Below are 23,881 nucleotides of genomic sequence, written 5' to 3'. Positions count from 1 at the left end.
ACTTTTACTTTGTTTTTCTGCTTATGATGGCTGTACCTATTTAGTGAAAATATTTGAAAGCAACAGAAAAATGGAATGAGTAAAATAAAAATTATACTATCACTCAGAAACAAGACTGTTGTGCAGAACTTTTTGTGAATATCTCTGATTTTTTCAGAGGAAATTTTCTTTTGCATAATGTTCCCATGTTAAGAAAATAAACATTTGGAAAATACTTCCAGGAATTTGGAATTACACTTCTAACAATAGTGTATTAGAGTGTGTATTCCACTGTACCCATGCTAACATTGGATATGATAATTTAATTTACCAATTTAATAACAAACAATTTCGTCTCATTTTAAACTTTTGTCTATTTGATTAATGATAATTTGATTAAAGTTGAACGTCCATGTGCATGTTCATTAGCATCTACATTTCTTTAGTGATTAGCTTGTTCAGGTCCTTTGTCGACTTTATTTTAGAATGTTTACATTTTACATGGTGACATATGAAAACATCTATATGTAAGAGATAAAAACTCTTGACAAGTATATTTCAAATATTCTTCCCAATTTTTTAAAAAATAGTTTTTTTCATTATGAAAGCAATAATGTTCATGATGCAAAGTTTAGAAACTATGAAAAGTAGAGAGACAAAAATAAAAGTCATAATAATCCTTCTTCCTAGATGCAGTTATTGTTTACATTTTGGTGAATTTTTTCCTTTTGGTCTTTCTTTGTTTTACACATTTATATACACTACTTACAAATTCAAATCCGTATGCTATGTTTGTATTCAGATTTTTAAAAGTTGTATTGTGACCAATTATAAAAGTGCTGTTGCTTATCTTGATTTCAGTTCCTCCAAATGTAGACCCTGAGACATGGACTTGGATGTGGGTGTCAAGCTCACACAGAGAACAGACAGCAAAGCCAAGGACTGACAAGTCAAATGGTAGAGACACAATGAGCTACTTTTAGATCAGAGAGTTTCTTACAGACCCAGCAAATTGAAGAATAAGAAGAGTCCACTCCCCTTGGTCTTTGTCCCTCCCACTGAAGCAGAAGAACCTAGAAGACTGTAACATGAATGGAGACCTAAGCCTAGACTGCTGCTAGTGGTTTTATATTCTGCAGCTGCATTCTGATGGTCCCAAGCCTCATGAGAATGTGGGAAGTGGCGGGAAGTCATCCTTACCATAGTCAATAGGGGGGTGAGTACCAGATAGCCTCATATCAGCCCCTTACAAGACCTCCCATCTGCTGGTGTACTGGATGGCATACCAAGTTCTCTACAGAGATGGGTGTGTTGTGGTTCAAGCCTTTACCTATAAGGATACCTGCAAGATTGCCAGGTGTCACAGCTGAGCTATTTTTCTACAGCTATAGAAAGTGACCCTAGGTAGCAAAAGTAATGAAATGGGGAAAAGGAAACATGGAAGAGTGAAGAACCAATGAAGTGTGCTCATGAACAAATGGGTTACTGCTGCTGAAAACTGTGGCTCACTCCCTGTGGAAGGGAGGCTTCTGGGGAACTGTGGAGATGTGGTATGGGACAGAGAAGCGAAGTCTTCATCACCCATTCTTATCTCACTTTGCTTGTAGGTTGCCCAACACTGATGCCTGGCCTTTCCAGAAGATTTTACATGTGGTTAAGAAAGTTGCAAGGAAGCCAGAGAAAGCCTTGGGCAGAGAAGTTTGAGGTCTTGAGGTTGAGATCTGTTAGCAGTTTGGGAATTATCCACTGTAGCTGCATGTGAACTCAGAAGTGGGCAGAGGATATGAGCGTCACCTGCCACGATGCAGAACACTGAGAACACTGAGCCTTATAAAAAGAGATATTAAAAATACCACACTTCCATTTCTGTGAGGTTCAGTTCAGTTCAGTTGCTCAGTCATGTCCGACTCTTTGTGACCCCATGGACCGCAGCATGCCAGGTCTCCCTGTCCATCACCAACTCCTGGAGTCCACCCAAACCCATGTCCGTTGAGTTGGTGATGTCATCCAACCATATCATCCTGTCATCCCCTTCTCTTCCTGCCCTCAGTCTTCCGCAGCATCAGGGTCTTTTCCAATGAGTCAGCTCTTCGCATCAGGTGGCCAAAGTATTGGAGTTTCAGCTTCAACATCAGTCCTTCCAATGAACACCCAGGATTGATCTCCTTTAGGATGGACTGGTTGGATCTCCTTGCAATCCAAGGGACTCTCAAGAGTCTTCTCTATATGGTAGTTTTGTTAACATTCCAATCATATTTCTCTTGAGTTTTCATCAATGATTACATGATATTGCATATTCAATTTTGCTTTTAAAAAAAACCATTATACCATTTTATAATAATTTCCTCATATTACTACAAGCATACATCGAAGATATTTCAGGCTCAGTTCCAGATGACAACAATAAAGTGACTATCACAGTAAAGCAAGTCACATGAATTTTTTTGTTCCTTAGTGCATAAAAAAGTATGCAGTAGTGTTAAATACTACTAAACAAATAGCATACATACCTTAAGTAAAAAATACTTTATCAATAAAAATTGCTAGCATCATCTGAGCCTTCAGTGAGTCATAACCTTTTTGCTGGTGGAGGTTCTTGATGGCTGCTGACTGGTCAGGTTGCTAATGGTTGGGGTGTGACAATTTCTTAAAATAAGACAACAGTGAAATTTGCCACATTGATTGACTCTGTCTTTCATGAAGGATTTTTCTGAAGCATGCAATACTGTTGGACAACATTTTATCCACAGTAGAGTGTCTTTCACAATTAGAGTCAATCCTCTCAAAACTAGCTGCTTTGTCAACTAAGTTTATGTAATATTCTAAATCCTTTGGTTGTCATTGCAGTGATCTTCACTACCTTCACCTGGAAGAGAACTCAAAAAACCACTTTCTTTGCTCAACTATTAGAAGTGACTCTTCATGCAGTTTTATCATGCGTGGTGTAGGCTAAGTTGCTTCAGTTGTGTCCGACTCTATGAAACCCTACGGACCATAGCTCACCAGGCTCCTCCGTCTGTGGGATTCTCCAGGCATGGATACTGGAGAGGGTTGCCATGCTATCCTACAGGGGATATTCTTGACCTAGGGCTTGAACCCACATCCCTTACATCTCTTGCATTGGCAGGCAGGTTCTTTGCCACTAGAGTCGATTCAGTCATGTCTTCAGGCTTCACTGCTAGTTCTGGTTCTCTTGCTATCTCCACCACATCTAAAGCTACCTCCTCCATTGAAGTCTTAAAATCTTCCAAGTCATTCATGAAGATTGGAATCAGCTACTTCCAAACTCCTGTTAATGTTAACCTTTTGATGTCTTCCCATGAATCACAAATGTTCTTAATGGCATTTAGAGTGATAAATACTTTTCAGAAGATTTTCAATTTGGCTTGCCCAGATCCATCAGAGGATCTGAGGATCTGCCATTATTTATGGCAGCCATATAAAAAGTAGTGAAAGTGTTAGTCACTCAGTCATGTCCAACTCTTTGCAACTCCATGGACTATCACCCCTCCAGGCTCCTCTGTCCATGGAATTCTCTAGGCAAGATTACTGGAGTGGGTAGCCATTCTCTTCTCCAGGGGATCTTCCTGATCCAGGAATCGAACCCAGGTCTCCTGCATTGCAGGTGGATTTCTTACTGTCTTAGCCACAAGGAAGCCCTAGACTTATGAAATATGTTTCTTAAGAATAAGACTTGAAATTGAATTACTCTTTAATCCATGGACTGCGGCATGGATGTGATGTTAGCATTCATTTCTCCCTCAGAGCTCTAGGGTAACTAAGTGCATTGTCAGCTGTGATATTTTTAAAGAATCTTTTTTTTTTCTTTTTTTTCTGAGCAGTAGGTCTCAGCAGTGGTCTGAAAATATTTCATAATCATATATGTGTTGTTATCTAGATCTTGTGTTCCACAGACAGAGTAGACTTAGCATAATTCTTAAGGGTCCTAGGGTTTTCAGAATAGTATATAAGTATTGGTTTCAACTTAAAGTCACCAGTTGCATTGGTGTCTAACAAGAGAGTCAGCTGGTCCTTCGAAGCTTTGAAGCCAGGCATTGACTTCACCTCTCTTGACTTTGAAAATCCTAGATGGCATCTTCTTCCATGAATGTAATACTTTTTGTCTATATTGAAAATCTGTTTTGTGTAGCCACCTTCATTAATTATCTTACTTAGATCTTCTGGAAAAGTTCCTGCCACTTCCACATCAGCACTTGCTGCTTCACCTTGGTCTTTGAAGTTATAGAGATAGCATCTATCCTTAAACCTCATGAGCCAACCTCTGCCAGCTTCAGACTCTCCTGTGGGTTCTTCATTTTTGTCAACCTTCATACAATGGAGAGAGTTAGGACTTTGCTGTGGATTAGGCTTTGGTTCAAGGGCAAGTTGTGGTTGGTTTGACTTTCATTCTAGACCACTAATGTAGTCCATGGGGTCACAAAGAGTTGGACACGACTGAGTGACTGAACTGAACTGAATACTTTCTCCATATCAGCAAAAACACTTTTGCTTTCTTGTCATCCAAGTGTTCCCTGGAATAGCACTTCTACTTTCCTTCAAGTATGTTTTATTTGCATTCATAACTTGGCTCCTGTTTGCAACAAGAGGCCTAGCTTTCAGTCAAAGAGGCCTTTGACATATCTCCTCACTAAGCTTAATTATTTCTAGCTTTTGATTGAAAGTGAGAAGTTTGAAACTCTTCTTTCTAGTTGAACACTTAGGGGCCATTGTGGGGAAATTAATTGGCTTAATTTCAGTGTTGCGTCTCAGGGAGTGGGGAGGCTAAGGGAGAGGAAGAGAGATAGGGAATAGCTTGTTGATGGAGCAGTCAGAACTCACATATAACACTTATCTATTGTTTGCTGTGTTATAAGAATGTGGTTGATAGTTCCCCAAAACAATTGCAGCAGTCACATCAAAGATCACTGATCACAGATCACCATAACAAATATAATAATGAAAAAGTTTGAAATAGTACTGAATTACCAAAATGTGACGGAGACAAGAAATGAGCAATGCTATTGGAAAAATGGTGCAGATGGACTTGGCTGTAACAGGGTTGCCACAATAAAATGAAGGCTTCTTATATAAGTGCTTTGTGAACACATTTTTCTCCTTGGAGATTAAAAGTTTATTTGGGGCTCAGTACACATGGAAAAAAAAAGAAGCAGAGACATTACATTCCAACAAAGGTCTGTCTAGTCAAGGCTATGGTTTTTCCAGTGGTCATGTATGGATGTGAGAGTTGGACTGTGAAGAAAGCTGAGCACCGAAAAATTGATGCTTTTGAACTGTGGTGTTGGAGAAGACTCTTCAGAGTCCCTTGGACTGCAAGGAGATCCAACCAGTCCATCTTAAAGGAGATCAGTCCTGGGTGTTCATTGGAAGGACTGATGTTGAAGCTGAAACTCCAATACTTTGGCTACCTTATGCGAAGAGTTGACTCCTTGGAAAAGACCCTGATGCTGGAAGGGATTGGGGGCAGGAGGAGAAGGGGACGACAGAGGATGAGATGGCTGGATGGCATCACCGACTCGATGGACTTGAGTTTGAGTAAACTCCTGGAGTTTGTGATGGACAGGGAGGCCTGGTGTGCTGCGATTCATGGGGTTGCAAAGAGTCGGACATGACTGAGTGACTGAACTGAACTGAACTGAACACATGAAAAAGACATTAACAGAGTGAACTGCTGAATTATTGTTCAAAACATGAATATTTGGTTTAGATCATACATTTAAAAAGGAGATAGGATTGTGGAAGTGTCAAGAAAGGCTTCAATGAAGGGAAGAATTTTAAGGTGGATGTTGTAGGACTAAGTAGGAAATAGCTCAGATGTTTAGGAGAGTATCAGATAAATCAGGTGCAGCATGAGTACAGATTCCGAGGCACAGAGAAACAAACTCTATTAGGAAGCTGTGGTAGGCAGAATAATTCCACAACCCACAAAATAGAATAGGGAAGTAGTCTGGATGGTCCAGATGGGACCAGTATCATCGCAAATAGGTGGTTCTATTGGTAAAGAATCTGACTGCCAATGCAGGAGAAACAAGAAACACGAGTTCAGTCTCTGGGTTGGGAAGATCCTCTGGAGGAGGGCATGGAAACCCTCTCCAGTATTCTTGCCTGGAAATTCCATGGGCAGAGGAGCCTGGTGGGCTGCAGTCCATGGGGTTACACAGAGTCGGACACGACTAAATGATGGAGCATACACAGCACACCTCTGAAAAAATAGGGAGATAGTTTGGATGGTCCAGATGGGATCAGTATCGTCACAAGTTTTCACATTAGTCTAGATGTTCCAGGTGGGCTGAATATCATCACAAGTGTTCTTAAAAGTGGAAGACAGAGTCAGGCGGGAAGTCAGGGTGACATGCTGAGGTGGGAGAAGGACTTAGTCTGCCCTTGCACAAGCTAATGAACATGCATGAATTCTAGAAGCTGAAAACAGCAAGGAAACTTTCTTCCGTAGAGCCTCCCAAAAGGAACACGACCTTTGGATACCTTGATTTTAGTCCAGTGAGAGCCCAGATTGATTTTGCCTGGAAAGTGATGAGTACTTTAATTTGCACATTTCATTTTTTTTCAACCAAGAAAGTTTCTATTTTTCTGTTCCTCTGTTCCCATCATTAGTATCTCTTCTGCTGCCTGGGTGCTATCTTTCCATTTTTATTTTTAAAAATCTTTTCTCACACATTCTAAGAAAGGTTCTCAATTTTTACTTTCACATCTCTAATTGTATTTATTTTCCATGGAGTCAATTACATTTAGTTGCTACATTTTATACTTCCTTGTAGAACTTTATCAGCTTTCCTCTGTCCTGTTTTCTTTTCTAGCATATTCTCCTCTGTCTTCTGGATCTTTTAGTAGGTTATTTTTAGAGGTGTTCATTTCCTTTCCCCTAGTAGGACAATGTTTGTTATCATTGATTTTTCATTGATTGACTCCTAACCCCCTATCTATTCCCCTCTCTGCTTATTTTTCCTTTCTACTCACTGGAACTTGAATAATAAGAGACCTATTCAGTTGTAATATTTTCTAATAAGGAGAATTCATGAAATATACTTAACCAGCTATCTAAGAGGTAACATGAAAAAGCAGAGAATGTATGACCCAGTATATGATTACTGGCTTTGGACAGTTAGCTTTTTGAAAAAGAGACAGATGCGATGGGTGGGGAAGAAAGACTTCATAGTGGAGATGAAATTTACGTTGTTCATTGAAGGGCTAAGCTGAAAATGGTGCAGTTGTTCACAGGTGAATCAGATAATATAGGCCTCTGATTCTCTATGAATTAAAGTACTGACTGTCCTTCTGAACTTCAGTTAGAACTTATTCAATCCTGCTCATTTCTATACTTCCTTTCATATTTTCCATCTACTTATCTCTCCAAGCCACATGTAGGTAATTTCTTCAAATTCCTTGTCTAATTCATGAATTCTACTGTTTCAACCACCCACTGTTATTTTTTTAATTTAACTTTTTATTTAATTTAAATAATAAATTAAAAATGTTTCTAAAAAATTTACTGGATTCTCTTTCAAGCCTGCCTGGTTACTTTTGGTGATATTGATAGCTTATTTTTATGACTATATTTTTTATTTTGTAAGCATTTTATTCCTATAATTTTGTAACTTTTATTCTGATATGTAAATACATAAAGTTTCCGGAGATTATTTTAACAGATACTTGCCCATCTGACTTGTTTTCTTGTTGGTTTAATGAACTTTAATTGTGAGTTCATGTCTGTTTGAAATTGATCTGTGAGCATCCTAGGGGTTCACTTGAGGATATTTTCCTCAGGAGGGGATGCATGTTCCTTCTTGCTGGGATATGGGGGCACAGGCAATTTAGGGCCACTTCAGTCTCCTTCTTGTACCCCTGGATTAATGGGAGAGTCTCAGGTTGAGTTCCCATTGTTGACACTGGCTTAAGAATAGTCTTTAGGATTTTAGGGTTGGAGGGTTAGTTTACACAGTTTATGTTAGTTTATTATTAGGTATATTGTCTTTGTAGGCAAACTATGTTTTTGCACAGTTACAGGTAAACTTTTTTCCCCTTGATATTCTGCATTTCCTTTATGGTGTGTTTGGATGTGAATTTACTTTTCTCCTTCTGCTTGGTTCTTGAAACACAATTTTGAATGAAATAGTCTTGATTCTTATAATTTCTTCTTTACTATCTCTTTGACTATTGCTTCTCTGCCCACAGCTTTCATTCTCTTTCTGAAACTTCTATTTGGAGCCTCTCTCGGTGATCCCAGTTCTGGTAAATTACTCTGGTCTGCTCATACTCTCTCTGTCTGTTTCATCTCTTGCTGGGCCTTCTAAACTTTATCATGTCTAGTAATATTTTTATTTCACTGACCATTTTTTCCCTTTGAGAATATTTTTTCACTTCCTTCCTATTTGCTTTCTTTCCCCATTTTAACTTTTTAAAAAATGAAATATATTCCTTTGTTTTTTTGAGCATCCTGCTTAAGACCCAACAAGCCTTTTACAGACTGTTTCATAAAACTGCGTAGCGAGGCCCTGTTCCTATGTTTCAACACTGTGTATGATTTTGTTCTATTTTAACCTTTGTGGCACATATTTTCTACTTCTCATTTTCTCTTATTCCCTGTGTTGCTAGCCTAGAATCCTTTTTTCATTGTCATTTCAGGGCCCTTGTTTCATGTGATAAGATATTCCAGATCTAGTCACAGAATCAGCCGGTGGCTTGATTTGTTTCCTGATCTTTAGAATTCTGTGACCTCTTCTTCATCCCACAGCTTGCTCAAAACCAAAGCCACAGTTTTTGTTTCACTCCCTTTTTGAAGACTGTGTTTATATGGCACTTCCAGCTTCTATCCCCAGACAATGAGCCAGGCTGCGGTTCCCCTTTTCATAGGGAGTATTTTAACCTTCTTAAATGATAGGGGCTGAACTTGGAGCAGTCACTGTGGCCAGAACTCAGTAGGGTCAGGGTCTCATTGTTTTTACTGCGTTTTGTTTTTGTTCTGCTTCCCCTAGAAAGAGGTGTTTATCTACATTTTGTGTCTATCTCTTTTCTTTATTTGAATATTTCTCTGTGTTTGGAATACAGATGGCTTATTCAAATGTGAGTTTATACCATTTGGACTAACTCTTACCTTTGTTTTAGAAGCTGTTTATAGACTGTCAGTATTTACCTTCAGTATTTGGCTTGGTTGTACATGCATTTGAGAATAAAGTTGTATCTTTTTGGTGCAGACATACACAAAATACCATGTTGACCTGATGGACGTGGTGCCTGTTGGGCTCTTTCCTAGATTTGCTAAGGCTTTGATTTTTTGGTTCATTTCTAAGTATCATAGATCAAGATGCCAAAGATAAATCTTCTTTCTGGCCTAACAGTGATTTTGTTTTTTAGAGGGTTGTGGGGGTTCTAAACAATTTGCTATTCTTCTGTTATCATTTTGTTAGTAATACTTTCTACCCCTCCCCTACCAAATATGTTAAAAGAAAGAAATTGACTTGCTTTTAGTTTCTGTGATCATCTTGGATTATCTGAATCAATCTCACTTAGTGAGAGTTGTGCTTTCAAAGCTGTCTCTCTGTTGGACTAATTAGAGCCATGCAAATTTGGCTAGAGTGATGGGAACAAGCCAGGTTTAACCACATTTCAGCGTCCTAACAAGTCAGGACGCTCTCCTTTTCTTGCTTCTGTGAAGTATCCTGCAAAACCCTAGCCCTAACTCTGCAGAAGACACTTAGGTTATGCTATATCTTTGCCCTTCAGCCACCAGGAGGTATGTTCTGCCTTTCTGACTGGTCTGCTGTCTTGGAAGCCTAGTGGTTCACCTCTGGTCTACACATTGCAACCATAACGATTTTCCTGTTAGAAAGTGTTCAACACTTTCTTTTCTGCTGCATAACTTATTGTCCTTTCCTATGATGCTAATTTACTTTGTGAGTTACAGGGTCTTTTGTCTCCATGCTTAAGCAGGTTTCTTTGTAATGTCCTTCTTGACAACATCTTATCTGGGATGAGTGCCAGAGAGTGGAAGAGGGTCTAGGATGGGGAGTCCAATAACAGTATCATTAACATTGTTATTACAGCAGTGACAGACTCAACCTTTTAGAGGCTTGTCAGTGTTGTCCCTGCATCACTTTTATCTCCTCCATTCATCTCAGTCTTCTTTGATCCTCACAATAGCTCTGAGTCAGGAGGGGACCACTATTTTCTCCATGCTACAGATGAAGGTCCTGGAGTTCACAGAGGAGAAGTGACTTGTTGAAATCAGAGCTAGTAAGTGTCAGAACAGGAACTGTGATTTTTCCCAGCAATATTTGTTGAGATTCAAGCTGCCCAACATGGAGCTCCTTTATATGACAGCGGGGATTCTACAATAGCAAAGGCATAATTTGAAAGTGGGTTATTTTCCTACTTCCTGAGCCTTTTGTATCTGTTTGCAAATGGACACGTGTCTGCAAATAGACAGGCACATGTATCTCCTTTACATCTTTCTGCTCTGGTGGTCCTTGATTTTGATCAGAACCCAGAGTGAAAGACAGTGTGTATTAAGTATACTTCTGCCATTTACGTTGCTTGAGGGATGCTATTATATTTGGAAATTCTTTCTAACAAAATTATGTATCAACTAACTACTTGTATGAAGAACCTGTGAAAACAACTTTCGGCAGGTAAATGTGTACCCTGCTGGTAAACTCTACCTATTCACCTAGAATTATTTTACATCCTTAAATGAATGTCTTTTTGGTAAGCCCTTAAGTTCCTTGAGAATTACTTTTTCTGTCCTAAAAAAGAGCTAGTAGTAAAAAGAAATGACCTATCAAACCTTGAAAAGACATGGAGGAACCTTAAATGAATGCTGCTATGTGAAGGACATGTCTGAAAGGGCTACATACTGAATGATTCAAACTCTGCAGCATTGTGGAAAAGACGAAACCATAGAGACAGTGAAAAGGTCAGTGGTTGGCAGGGGTTCACCTGCCAACCACGGGAGGAGGAGGCAGAGGAAGGGAACAGGTGAAGCCCGGGGCATATTTAGGGCCTGGAAACTCTTCTGTATGACATAGTGAATACATGACACTGCCTTTCTTAGAACTGATAGAACTATACAACACGCAGAATGGACTTTATTGTAAACTATGGACTTTGGCTAATAAACAAATATCATTATTGTTTTTCAACTGTTATAGATGTCCCACATGAATGCAAGGTAATAATAGGGGAAGCTATGTGTTTTGAGGGAAGGAGAGAAGGCATATGGAAATTCCCTTTGCTTAATTTTTCTATAAATAGAAAACTGCTCAAAAAAGCCTATTAACTAAAAAAAGGTGGTGTTCCTTGTTCCGCATGGTACATATGGAGAAACTAGAAGTGCTAGGAGGCTCTTCTCTGCAAAGGGTGTCCATTCCTTAGGGATATGGCGTACAAGTCTCTCTATGTATATATTTATCAAGGTTACAAAGCTTTGTGTTGGGACCTTCCTTTGTCCTTTTCTCTAAACCTTCTGAACAGTTTCCTTTTCTTAAATCTGAAATTTCTCTAATCTTGGTCTTGGCTGAAGGATAAATTTTTAAGGGAATGTGAGATTCAATGTTTTCAAATATGAGTTATGAGACTGAGAGAATAATAAAAAAACATGGAAGTTATTTTCTTGTATTTAGCCCATATGCATTTTAGCACTCATAATTCATAAACAACAGCAGCTAAAATCCAGTTTTGCAGGGTGCAAGTCCCTTAGAAAGACTACAGCTTAAAAAAGATTACTCCCTCTGGAACGTGTTTGGTTTGGTTCTTTGGTATCAGAAACTTCTTTTAGATTCAGTAACTATAGCTGTGCAAGAAAAGAGAGTATTTTTAAAATTTATGTGAATGAAAATATAAGAAATGGCGTGTTTGATATGTTTCATCTGCACTAAAGACATTGTTGGCAGAAGAAAATAATACTAGAAAATATATGCCTTTCTGCATCTTTATTTCTTATGTCGTATTTTGTCCCTTTAAATTGAACCAGCAGATACACTAAAATTCTCTAGCAATGCAATGTTGCATAAGGTGATGGTCAGCATTAGTCAACAAGGAAAAGAATGAAGCTTTCCTAGCAGAGCATTGCACCCAGGCAAGCCTCCAAAATGGTTGGTTTCATTGATCAATAACCAGTGTGGCTACAGGAATATATAGGGATTTTGAAAGCAATATCTGAGAGACTGATTGTATTGTTAAGTAAGGGCCAAAGCTCCAGAGTGTTTTTAATTAAGCAATTTCACTGATGAAAACTGGCTAATCTTTGTTTGTTGGAATTTATTTTATAAGTCTTGCAAGGACATAATCTCTTGGCCAAAGGAATTACCCCTTGTTAGAAGTTAGACTGGAGAAGGAAATGGCAACCCACTCCAGTGTTCTTGCCTAGAGAATCCCAGGGACGGGGAGCCTGGTGGGCTGCTGTCTATGGGATCACACAGAGTTGGACACGACTGAAGCGACTTAGCAGCAGCAGCAGCAGCGGTTGGACAGACTGTGGCTCATGGATTAAATCTGGCCCATAGACTGCTTTGTGTATACCCGAGGCCATTTTATTTTTTTTGGCACATCCCGCAAGCTAAGAATAGATTTTGAAATTTTAAAGGGTTAAAAAAATTGCACAAAAACTGTTAAGTGACTCAGAAAGCCTAAAATATTTTCATCTGGCCTTTGAACTGAAAAATCTTGCCAGCTTCTAGCTTAGAAAATAGAAACTTTTAGGTCCAGTCCTTGCTTCCTATAACTAGATTAATTTAATAAGCTCTTATCTCTATTCCTTCCACAAAAATGGCAGAGATAATTTACTTGAAGCTTTTTAAAAACTCTTCTATTTAGTGTGTTCCTATTGCTCATATTATTAATGAAGTCTTTGAGTTGGCCATCCAACTCAAATTAATTAGCCATCCTCTTCTCAACTACATCCTGAACAAAATCTTAACGAAGACAAAGGATGGTAGCTGAAGGTCAGATATTGCCTTCATCACGGTTGACATCTACCTTTGAGGGTGTAACAGTCAGCAGGGCGGTACCAGGGCTAGACTCTCCATGTGGAGAGCACAAGACCGCATGGACCCCTGTAGGCAGCTTCTTGAAGGAAGGGGGATAAAAAGGACAGAGTTGCACTGAGCTTTCCCAATTAATTCTTAAATTTACCTATCACAGAGGGCAATATTCCTCCAAAAAGAAGAAAATGAATAAATGAGTAAAGAGAAAAAGTTAAGTTGCTCAGTCGTGTCCGACTCTTTGCGACTCTGTGGGCTGTAGCCCACCAGGTTCCTCCTTCCATGGGATTCTCCAGGCAAGAATACTGGAGTGGGTTGTCATTTCCTTCTCCAGGGGATCTTCCCGACCCAGGGATCAAACCCAGGTCTCCCGCATTGCAGGCAGACGCTTTAACTTCTGAGTCACCAGGGAACCCCAAACCAGTGGTCAAATACATGCTTAAGATTCACGTTGAGAAAATCTCAGGAGTAAGGGCGAAGTACTTCTCCCAAAAGTGTTGTTGTTTAGTTGCTAAGTCATGCCTGACTCTTTATGACCTCCTGGACTGTAGCATGCCAGGCTCCTCTGCCTTCTACTGTCTTCAGCATGAATCCTCCAATTCATATCTGTTGAGTTGGTGACACTATCTAACCATCTCATCCTCTGTGGCCCCCTTCTCCTTTTGCCTTCAATCTTTCTGAGCATCAGAGTCTTTTCCAGTGAGTTGGCTCTTCACATCAAAGGAGTGGAGCTTCAGATTCAGCAGCAGTCCTTCCAATGAATATTCAGAGTTGATTTCCTTCAGAACTGGCTAGTTTGATCTCCTTGCAGTTGCAAGGGACTCTCAAGAGTCTTCTCCAGCACCACAGTTCGAAAGCATAACTTTTTCTGTGGTCAGCCTTCTTTACGGTCCAACTCTCACATCTGTACATGACTGCTGGGAAAACTATAGATTTGATTGTATGGACCTTTGTTGCCAAAGTGATGTCTCTGCTTTTAATATGCTGTCTAAATTTATCATAGCTTTCCTTCTAAAGAGCAAGTGTCTTTTCATTTCATGGTGTAATCACTATCCACAGTGATTGTGGAGCCCAAGAAAATAAAATCTGTCACTGCTTCCAGTTTTTCCCCTTCTATTGATTTTAGGTTAATGTTGAGTTTCAAACCATTTTTACTCTCCTCTTTCACCCTCATCAAGAGGCTGTTTAGTTCCTCTTCACTTTATGCCATTAGAGTGGTATCATCTGCATATCTGAGGTTGTTGATATTTCTCCTGACAATCTTGATTTCAGCTTGTGATTCATCCAGCTTGGCGTTTTATATGATGTACTCTGCATACAAGTTAAATAAGCAGGGTGAAAATATATAGCCTTGTCATACTCCTTTTCCAATTTTGAACCAGTCAATTTTTCCATGTCTGGTTCTAATTGTTGCTTCTTGACCCGCCTACAGGTTTGTCAAGAGATAGGTAAGGTGCTCTGGTATTCCCATTTCTTTAAGAATTTTTCAGTTTGTTGTGATCCCCCTGGTCAAAGGCTTTAGCAGAGTAAATGAAGCAGAATTAGATGTTTTTCTGGAATTCCCTTGCTTTCTCCATGTTCCAGTGAATGTTGGCAATTTGATCTCTGGTTCCTCTGCCTTTTCTTAATCCCTCTTGTACATCTGGAAGTTCCTGGTTCACATACTGCTGAAGCCTTGCTTGAAGGATTTTGAGCATAACCTTACTAGCCTGTGAAGTTATTGCAATTGTACAGCAGTTTTAACATTCTTTGGCATCGCCCTTCTTTGGAGCTGAAATGAAACCTGACCTTTTCCTGAACATAGTCTGCAAGGAATATCATTCTTCCCTTTTTTGCCCCAGTTTCTCTCTCCAGTTTTATCTCATTATTTTCCTTTACTTTAGTACACATAACTACATTAAATGATTTGTTACAGCTGGTTTCTGTATCTTGACTATTGTAATACCCCAGTTAGTGATGTTCTTTTCCTGCAGTCTGCATCCATCCTTTGTATAAAATCCTATCTTTGTATAAAGCCCTGGAAGAACCAGGGACTATTTGCTGTTTAAATAGCACAACAATTTGCTCTATTCTCTTTATTCTACTGTGCATCTTTCCATTTCTTAAAATTTCATGTTAGTATGGTAGCACATTTGCATGTTTTGATAACAACACCTACAGATTAAGGATTGGTGGTTTTTTTACCCACCACTTATCCAGCATTTATTATGTGCTAAGTACAATGCTGTGTGCTTTTAACACATTCTCATTTAATTTTCACAGTAGTCCTAATGCAGTAGATTGTAAATAGGTCACACATTTTAAAATACAGTGTACTGTGCAAAATTGAGGACATGGTTAGTAAGGTCATGGATCAGTTTCCTAAAATGTTTAAATAATTCTTTTACAGGGTCTTGGAAAAGACCGTGATGCTGGGAAAGATTGAAGGCCAGAGGAGAGGGGGACAACAGGGGATGAGTTGGTTGGTTGGCATCACCGACTCGATGGACATGAGTTTGAGCAAGCTCTGGGAGTTGGTGATGGACAGGGAAGCCTGGCGTGCTGCAGTCCATGGGGTTGTAAAGAGTCAGACACTACTGAGAGACTGAACTGAACTGAACTTTACTTTTAAACAAATTTTATTTTATATTGGAATACAGTTGATTTATAATGTTGTGTTAGTTTCAGTTGTACAGCAATGTGATTCAGTTATATGTATACATATAGGTATTCTTTCTCAAACTCTTTTCCCATTTAGGTTATTATATATGTACTTAATTTTCTTAGTAAATTTCAAAGTTAAGGAAAGAGGTAGTGGCTCCTCCTATTTTATGGTTTCCATCACATTTGTTGTATTACTCTGAAGAAAAATGGGTGTTCACTGTATTTCTATCTTCAGTGCAATAAAATTAATAATAAACAGAATAAAAGTAAAAATTATTTTTAATAAGTTCTACAAACCATCTGGTAGTAGAATTTGTTATGGTATAGCAGAATGGTGTAGCAGAATAAATGAATAAATCTTGAAAATAAAATCAGTAAAAGCTGTTTAGATATTTCTTCTCTAGCTTGTTAATATGCAAAAGATCAAACTTAAATGTAGAAGAGAATTAAAAAATGATCCCTGTAATCTGCCATTAAGCTTCAACTCTTATCAACTGATGGTCAATTTTTTTTTACCATCTGTACCCTACCCAGCAATCTTGATTCCAGCTTGTACTTCATACAGCCTGTCATTCCACATGATATAATCTGCATATAAGTTAAATAAGCAGGTGACAATATACAGCCTTGATGTACTCCTTTCCCAACTTTGAACCAGTCCATTGTTCCATGCCTGGTTCTGTTGCTTCTTGACCTTCATACAAGTTTATCAGGAGGCAGTAAGGTGGTCTGGCATTCTTATCTCTTAAAGAATTTTCCACAGTTTGTTGTGGTCCACACAGTCAAAGGCTTTATCTTAGTCAGTGAAGCAGAGGTAGATTTTTTTTCTGGAATTCTCTTGCTTTTTCTATGCCTCAGTGGATGTTGGCAATTTGATCTCTGGTTCCTCTGCCTTTTCTAAATCCAGCTTGTACTTCTGGAAGTACTCAGTTCATGTATTGTTGAGCATTGGAGAAGGAAATGGCAGCCCACTCCAGTATTCTTTCCTGGAAAATTCCATGGACAGAGGTACCTGGAGGGCTAGTCCATGCGGTCGCAAAGAGTTGGCCACGACTGAGCACATCAGCACTTTGTTGAACATCACCCTAGTGGCAGAAAGCAAAGAGGAACTAAAGATCCTCTTGATGAAGGTGAAATAGGAGAGTGAAAAAGCATCACTGACTCAATGGACATGAGTGTGGACAAACTCCAGGAGGTAGTGAAGGAAGGGAGAGCTCGCCTGCTGCCGTACATGGGGTTGCAAAAGAGTTATATACAACTAAGCACCTGAACAACAACAGCAATACCCCACCTGTCCTGGATCAATGTGAAGAAAGTTTTAGGCATCATAATCAGTTTCTGTAAATATTCAACATATCTTTTTAGAAGATGAGGATTTTTTTTTAAATTGAAGCATCATTAATTTACATTATTGTGTTAGTACAAGAAAGTGAGTGAGTTATATAATTTTAGATTATATTCTAAATGGGGCTTGCCTGGGGGTTGGCTTATTGGTAAAGAATCCGCCTGCAATGCAGGAGACGTGGATTTGATCCCTTGGTTGGGAAGATCCCCTGGAGGAAAAATGGCAACCCACTCCAGTATTCTGGCCTGGAAAATCCCATGGATAGAGAAGCCTGTCAAACCTGACAGTCCATGGGGTGGGTTACAAGAGTCGGACATGACTTAGCAACTAAAACACTACCACCACCATTATAGATTATTATAGTATATTGAATAAAACTCCCTGCATTATACAGTAAGTCCTTTTGCTTGTCTCTTCATGTGTAACAGTTTGTATCTGGCATCCCATACTGCTAACCTGTCCTTCCCTTCCTCCTTCCTTCTCCCTTTGGTTACTATAAGTTTGTTTCCTATATCTGTGTTTCTATTTTTGTAAATAAATATTTGTGTTTCTATTTTGTAAACAAGTTATTTTTCATTATTTTTAGATTCTGCATACTATAGTGTTTCCCTTTTTCTGTCTTACTTCACCAGGTCCATCTATGTTGCTGAATAATAATATCCCATTGTATATATATTATATTTTAAACCAATTGTCTGTTCAGGGGCACTTGGATTTTTTCATGTCTTTGCTATTGTAAATAGTGCTGCTATGAACACTGGAGTGCATGTATCTTTTTGAATTAGAGTTTTCTTTCTTTTTTTTTTTGGATGTATACCTAGGAGTGGAATTGCATATGGTAGTTCTATTTTAGGTTTTTAAGGAACCTTTATATTGTTTTCCATGTTGGCTGTGCTAATTTTCATTACCATCAACAGTGTAACAGGTTTCTTTTCTCCTCACAGAGATGAGGGCTCATTTTTAAAACAAAATGGCAATTGCATTATGGTCCAAAAATTTAGCAGTTCTTCAGTATCATCAATTTTCTAGTTAATGATTGAGTTTCCCTAGTTGTGTCAGAGAAGGCAATGGCACCCCACTCCAGTGCTCTTGCCTGGAAAATCCCATGGACGGAGGAGCCTGGTGGGCTGCAGTCCATGGGGTCGCGAAGAGTTGGACATGGCTGAGCGACTTCACTTTCACTTTTCACTTTCATGTATTGGAAAAGGAATTGGCAACCCACTCCATTGTTCTTGCCTGCAGAATCCCAGGGATGGGGTCGCACAGAGTCGGACACGACTGAAGTGACTTGGCAGCAGCAGCAGCAGGTGTGCACAATTTATTTCAAGGTTGGTTTGCTTCAGGATCTGAATAAAATCAGTACAGTGTAATTGGTTTACACATTGCTTATTGATGTTGTTTAGTCTCCTAGTCATGGTCCAACTCTTTTGCGACCACATAGACTGTAGCCCGCAAGGATCCTCTGTCCATGGGATTTCCCAGGCAGGAATGCTGGAGTGGAAATACTGGAAAGTTGCCCTTTCCTTCTGCAGAGTATCTTTCTGACCCCAGGATCGAACCTGAGTCTCCTGTATTTAAGGCAGATTCTTTACCATCTGAGCCACCAGGGAAGTTCTTAAATCTCTTTTTATTAATAAATTATGCTCTCTCTTCTCTCTCCCTCCTTGCAGTTTTTTTCTTCTGAAGAAACTGGGTCATGTGATTTTGGATTCCATCCTGTAAACTTGGCTAATTTCATCCCATAATGTCCTTTACCATGTTTCTTTGTTCCTTTTATTTTTGTAAATTGATGGTTATGTCTAGAGGCTTGATCAGATTCAGGTTCAAACATTTTTCTCAATAGTGTTAAGTGATATTATGTCCTTCTATCAAGAATTTTTCTTCTCTTTTGTGATATTAGCAGACGTTGGCAATCATTGCTGAAATCCATTAACTCATTAGGGATTATAAAATGGTGGTATTCTCATACACCATTCCTTCCTTATTTGTGGAAATATTTCTGTAAAGAGAATCAGCAGTACATTATATATAAGGCTACTCTGAAATATATTTATCTACTCTGAGGTAAACACTTAATGCACTCTTTTGACTTAATATTTTTCTAAACAGTAAATTACTTCCCGAATCCTCTTTGAAGGTGACTTACAGGATTACTTTATTTTTTGTGAGATTCATTATGAACTTGTGAATTTAAACATATTTGTATTTCAGCTTGTTTTGTTATTCTTACCGATGCTCTAATTTTCCTATGTTTGGCTAATAGGAACTTCTTCAAGTTGGTTCAAGTCCTTTCAGTAATTTTGATATCTTTCTTATTTTCTAGTATGTCACAATTTTCCAGAGTATTTTTAACAGTTTCTTGCAAGACCTGGAATCAGTCTTCTCTCCAAAGAGCCCTGGATTCTTTTGGTGGAAAATGTTGAGACCATGACCTGGGTGTTAATTATGATAGCGTTGGTCATTGGTCATTGTGTAAAGGCTTATTCAGATAGTCAACTGAGGAAATACGCAGTTTCTGAAAGTAATCAGTAACTCTCTTTTCCCATGTCAAAAACCTCATTATATAAAATACTAGCACACTCATTTTCTTTACAACTCAGAAAAAGTCTTAGAATAACATCTGTACCTATATGTTTTTACCTGGCTTAAGTTGTTGAATGATTTACACCACAAAAATATTATGAAATTTATCAGTGTTTTAATTAAATACATCACTGGATTTTGTTTTATAGCTAGAGAAACTTTTTCCAATTAGACAATGAAACTAATTGCCCATGCTTCCTTGAGTACTTATATTATGTAATTTTTTTTTTAAATGTTTCAAGTATCTGATGGAATTTACACTGGTTTATAGTTGAGGAATATATCAAATTTTATACTTGTATTACTATGACAGGCTATTTTAAAGTGCATTTTCTTACTCATTTCTTAGCTACTTTCCTTATACTCTAAAATTCCATAAGCAGTTAAATCTGTGTCTGGATTTCCTGTTTTATGTTATTGGTTTGTACGTCTATACAAACATCAGTAACACATCAACTTAAGTAGTGAGACTTTATGTTATCTTTTAGTATCTTGTTGTGCTGGACCTCCTTCATTCTTCATGGTTATTCGGACTAATTGTGCTGTTTTTATGCCATTTAATGCACTTTAAAAACAACTGTTTAGCTCCAGGAAAAAAATTACACTCTTACTGAAAATGTATTCTATATAGAAATTAATTTAGGGAGAACTTTAACCTTTATGAATTTGGGTCTATCCAAGAATGTCCTATATATTTTCATTTGTTCAAGTATAGTTTTGTATTTTTCAGATATCTTTCATAGTTTTCTTACATTTTAGACATCTCTTGCTAAATTCTGGTCTCTTCTTCCTTCCCCTCAACCCCACTTTTGTAAATGAAGCTTCATTTTGTTGTATTTTCCAATTTGCTAGAGTAGAAATGAATGTTATTAACTTTTGTATGTTGATTTTTATCACTTAAAATTTTCTGAATTCTCTTATGTTTGCAGTAATATTTCATCAATTTTGGGGTTTTGCCAGATACCATCTGCAAGTAAAGAGGTGTTATTTCTTCTTTTACAGTTTTTATACCTTTACTGCTCTCTGCTGTTTCTTCATATTAGTTTATACCTTCAACGAAATAGTAAAAAACTATGAAGCCAGTGAGATTAGGGAGAGGATTGGCTAGATTGAATAATTCCACAGGCTCTAGGGCAGAAGAGCTATCTCTAGTTATCTAGTACATGGCTCTGGGGTGGGTAGGGCAGGAGATACTGGTCCTGACCGTGAGAGACTTTTAGAGGAGGTGGTGGGGATACAGAGTCTTGGTTGGTTGGTTAGCATTTAAAAGGCACACTGTGCTCATTGGCAAATTGTTGACTATCTCTGTTGTGGTTGTTGTTCAGTCGCTGAGTCATGCCTGATTTTTTGTGATCCTATGGACTGCAGCGGAGAAGGCAATGGCACCCCACTCCAGTACTCTTGCCTGGAAAATCCCATGGACAGGGGAGCCTGGCAGGCTGCAGTCCATGGGGTCGCTAAGAGTCAGACATGACTGAGTGACTTCATTTTCACTTTTCACTTTCATGCACTGGAGAAGGAAATGGCAGCCCACTCCAGTGTTCTTGCCTGGAGAATCCCAGGGACGGGGGAGCCTGGGGGGCTGCCATCTATGGGGTCACACAGAGTCGGACACGACTGAAGCGACTTAGCAGCAGCAGCATGGACTGCAGCATGCCAGGCTCCTCTGTCCTCAACTGTCTCCCACAGTGTGTTCCAATTCATGTCCATTAAGTTGGTGGTGCTATCTAACCATCTCATCCTCTGTCACCCCCTTCTCTTTGTGCCTTCAATCTTTCTCAGCTTCAGAGTCTTTTCCAGTGAGTCAACTCTTTGCACCAAGTGGACTCTTCAGATTCAGCAGCAGTCCCTCCAGTGAATATTCAGGGTTGATTTCCTTTAAATTGACTGGTTTGATCTCTTTGCAGTCCAAGGGACTCTCAAGAGTTTTCTCCAACACCACAGTTCAAAAGCATCAATTCTGTGGCACTCAGCCTTCTTTATGGTCCAGCTCACTTCTGTACATAACTACTGGGAAAACCACAGCTTTGACTATATGGACTTTTGTTGGCAAAGTGATGTCTCTGCTTTTTAATAAACTGTCTAGGTTTGTCATAGCTTTTCTTCCAAGGAGCAAGTGTCCTTTGATTTTATGGCTGCAATCACCATCCACAGTGATTTTGGAGCCCAAGAAAATAAAATTTGTAACTGTCTCCATGTTTTCCCCCTTCTATTAATAATTGTCATGAAGTGATGGTACCTGATGTCATGATCATAATTTCTTAAATGTTGAGTTTCAAACCAGCACTTTCACTCTCCTTTTTCATCCTCATCAAGAGGCTCTTTAGTCCCTCTTCACTTTCTGCCTTCTGAGTGGCATCATGTCTGCATCTGAAGTTGTTGATATTTCTCCCAGGAAACTTAATTCCAGCTTGTGATACATCCAGCCTAGTACTTTGCATGATGTACTCTGCATAGAAGTTAAATGAACAGAGTGACAATGTACAGCTTTGTCAGACTCCTTCCCCAATTTTGAACCAGCCAGTTTTTCCATGCCCATTTCTAACTGTTTTTTCTTGACACAAGTTTCTCAGAAGACAAGTTAGGCTGTCTGGTAATCTCATCTCTTTAAGAATTTTCCAGTTTGTCATGATCCCCTCAGTCAAAGATTTTAGCATAGATAATGAAGCAGAAGTAGATGGTTTTTTTGGAGTTTCCTTGCTTTGTCTGTGATCCAACGGATTTTGACAATTTGATCTCTGATTCCCCTGAATTTTTGAAACCTAGATTGTACATCTGGAAGTTTTTGGTTCATGTACTACTGAAGCCTCGATTATTTAACTTATATGCAGAGTACATCATGAGAAACACTGGGCTAGACGAAGCACAAGCTGGAATCAAGATTGCCAGGAGAAATATCAATAACTTCAGGTATGCAGATGATACTACCTTTATGACAGAAAGTGAAGAAGAACTACAGAGCCTCTTGATGAAAGTGAAAGAGGAGAGTGAAAAAGTTGGCATAAAGCTCAACATGCAGAAAACTAAAATCATGGCATCTGGTCCCATCACTTCATGGCAAAGAGATGGAGAAACAGTGGAAACAGTGACAAACTTTATTTTTTGGGTTCCAAAATCACTGTAGATGGTTGGAAGAAAAGTCATGACCAGGCTAGATGGCATATTAAAAAGCAGAGACATAACTTTGCCAACAAAGGTCCTTCTAGTCAAGGCTATGGTTTTTCCAGTAGTCATGTATGGATATGAGAGTTGGACTATAAGGAAACCTGAGCACCAAAGAATTGATGCTTTTGAACTGTGATGTTACAGAAGACTCTTGAGAGTCCGTTGGACTGCAAGGAGATCCAACCAGTCCATCCTAAAGAAAATCAGTCCTGAACATGCATTGGAAGGACTGATGTTGAAGCTGAAACTACCTATTTCGAAGAACTGACTCTTTGGAAAAGACCCTGATGCTGGGAGGAACTGGGGGCAGTAGGAGAAGGGGACGACAGAGGATGAGATAGGTGGCTGGATGGCATTACCGACTCAATGGACATGAGTTTGGTTGAATTCTGTGAGTTGGTGATAGACAGGGAGGCCTGGCTTGCTTCAGTCCATGGGGTTGCAAAGAGTTGGACACGACTGAGTGACTTAACTGAAACCTAGCTTGAACCATTTTGTTCGTTATCTTGCTAGCATGTGAAATGAATGTGATTGTGTGGTAGTTTGAACAGTTTTTGGCACTGCCTTTCTTGGAATTGGAATGAAAACTGACCTTTTCCAGTCCCATGGCCACAGCTGTTTTCCAAATTTGCTGATATATTGAGTGCAGCACTTTCATAGCATCATCTTTTAGGATTTGAAATAACTCAGCTGGAGTTCTATCACCTCCACTAGCTTTGTTTGTAGCAATGCTTCCTAAGGTCCACATTCCAGGATATGTGGCTCTAGGTGAGTGACCACACCATTGTGGTTGTCTGGGACATTAAGATCATTTTTGTACAATTCTTCTGTGTATTCTATTCCACTTCTTAATCTCTTCTACTTCTGTTAAAGTGAAAATAAAAGTCACTCAGTTGCATCTGACTCTGTGACTCCATGGACTGTACAGTCCATGGAATTCTCCAAGCCAGAGTACTGGCATGTATAGCCTTTCCCTTCTCCAGGGGATGTTCCCAACCCAGGGATTGAATCCAGGTCTCCCACATTGCAGGCAGATTCCCAGCTGAGCCACAAGGGAAGCCCAAGAATACTCGAATGGGTAGCCAGTCACTTCTCCAGTGGATCTTCCTGACCCAGAAATTGAACTGGGGTCTCCTTCATTGCAAGTGGATTCTGT

Source organism: Odocoileus virginianus, chromosome 13 (genome assembly GCF_023699985.2).
Source record: "Odocoileus virginianus isolate 20LAN1187 ecotype Illinois chromosome 13, Ovbor_1.2, whole genome shotgun sequence".
Taxonomy (NCBI): domain Eukaryota; kingdom Metazoa; phylum Chordata; class Mammalia; order Artiodactyla; family Cervidae; genus Odocoileus; species Odocoileus virginianus.
Note: the sequence above shows the minus strand (reverse complement) of the source record.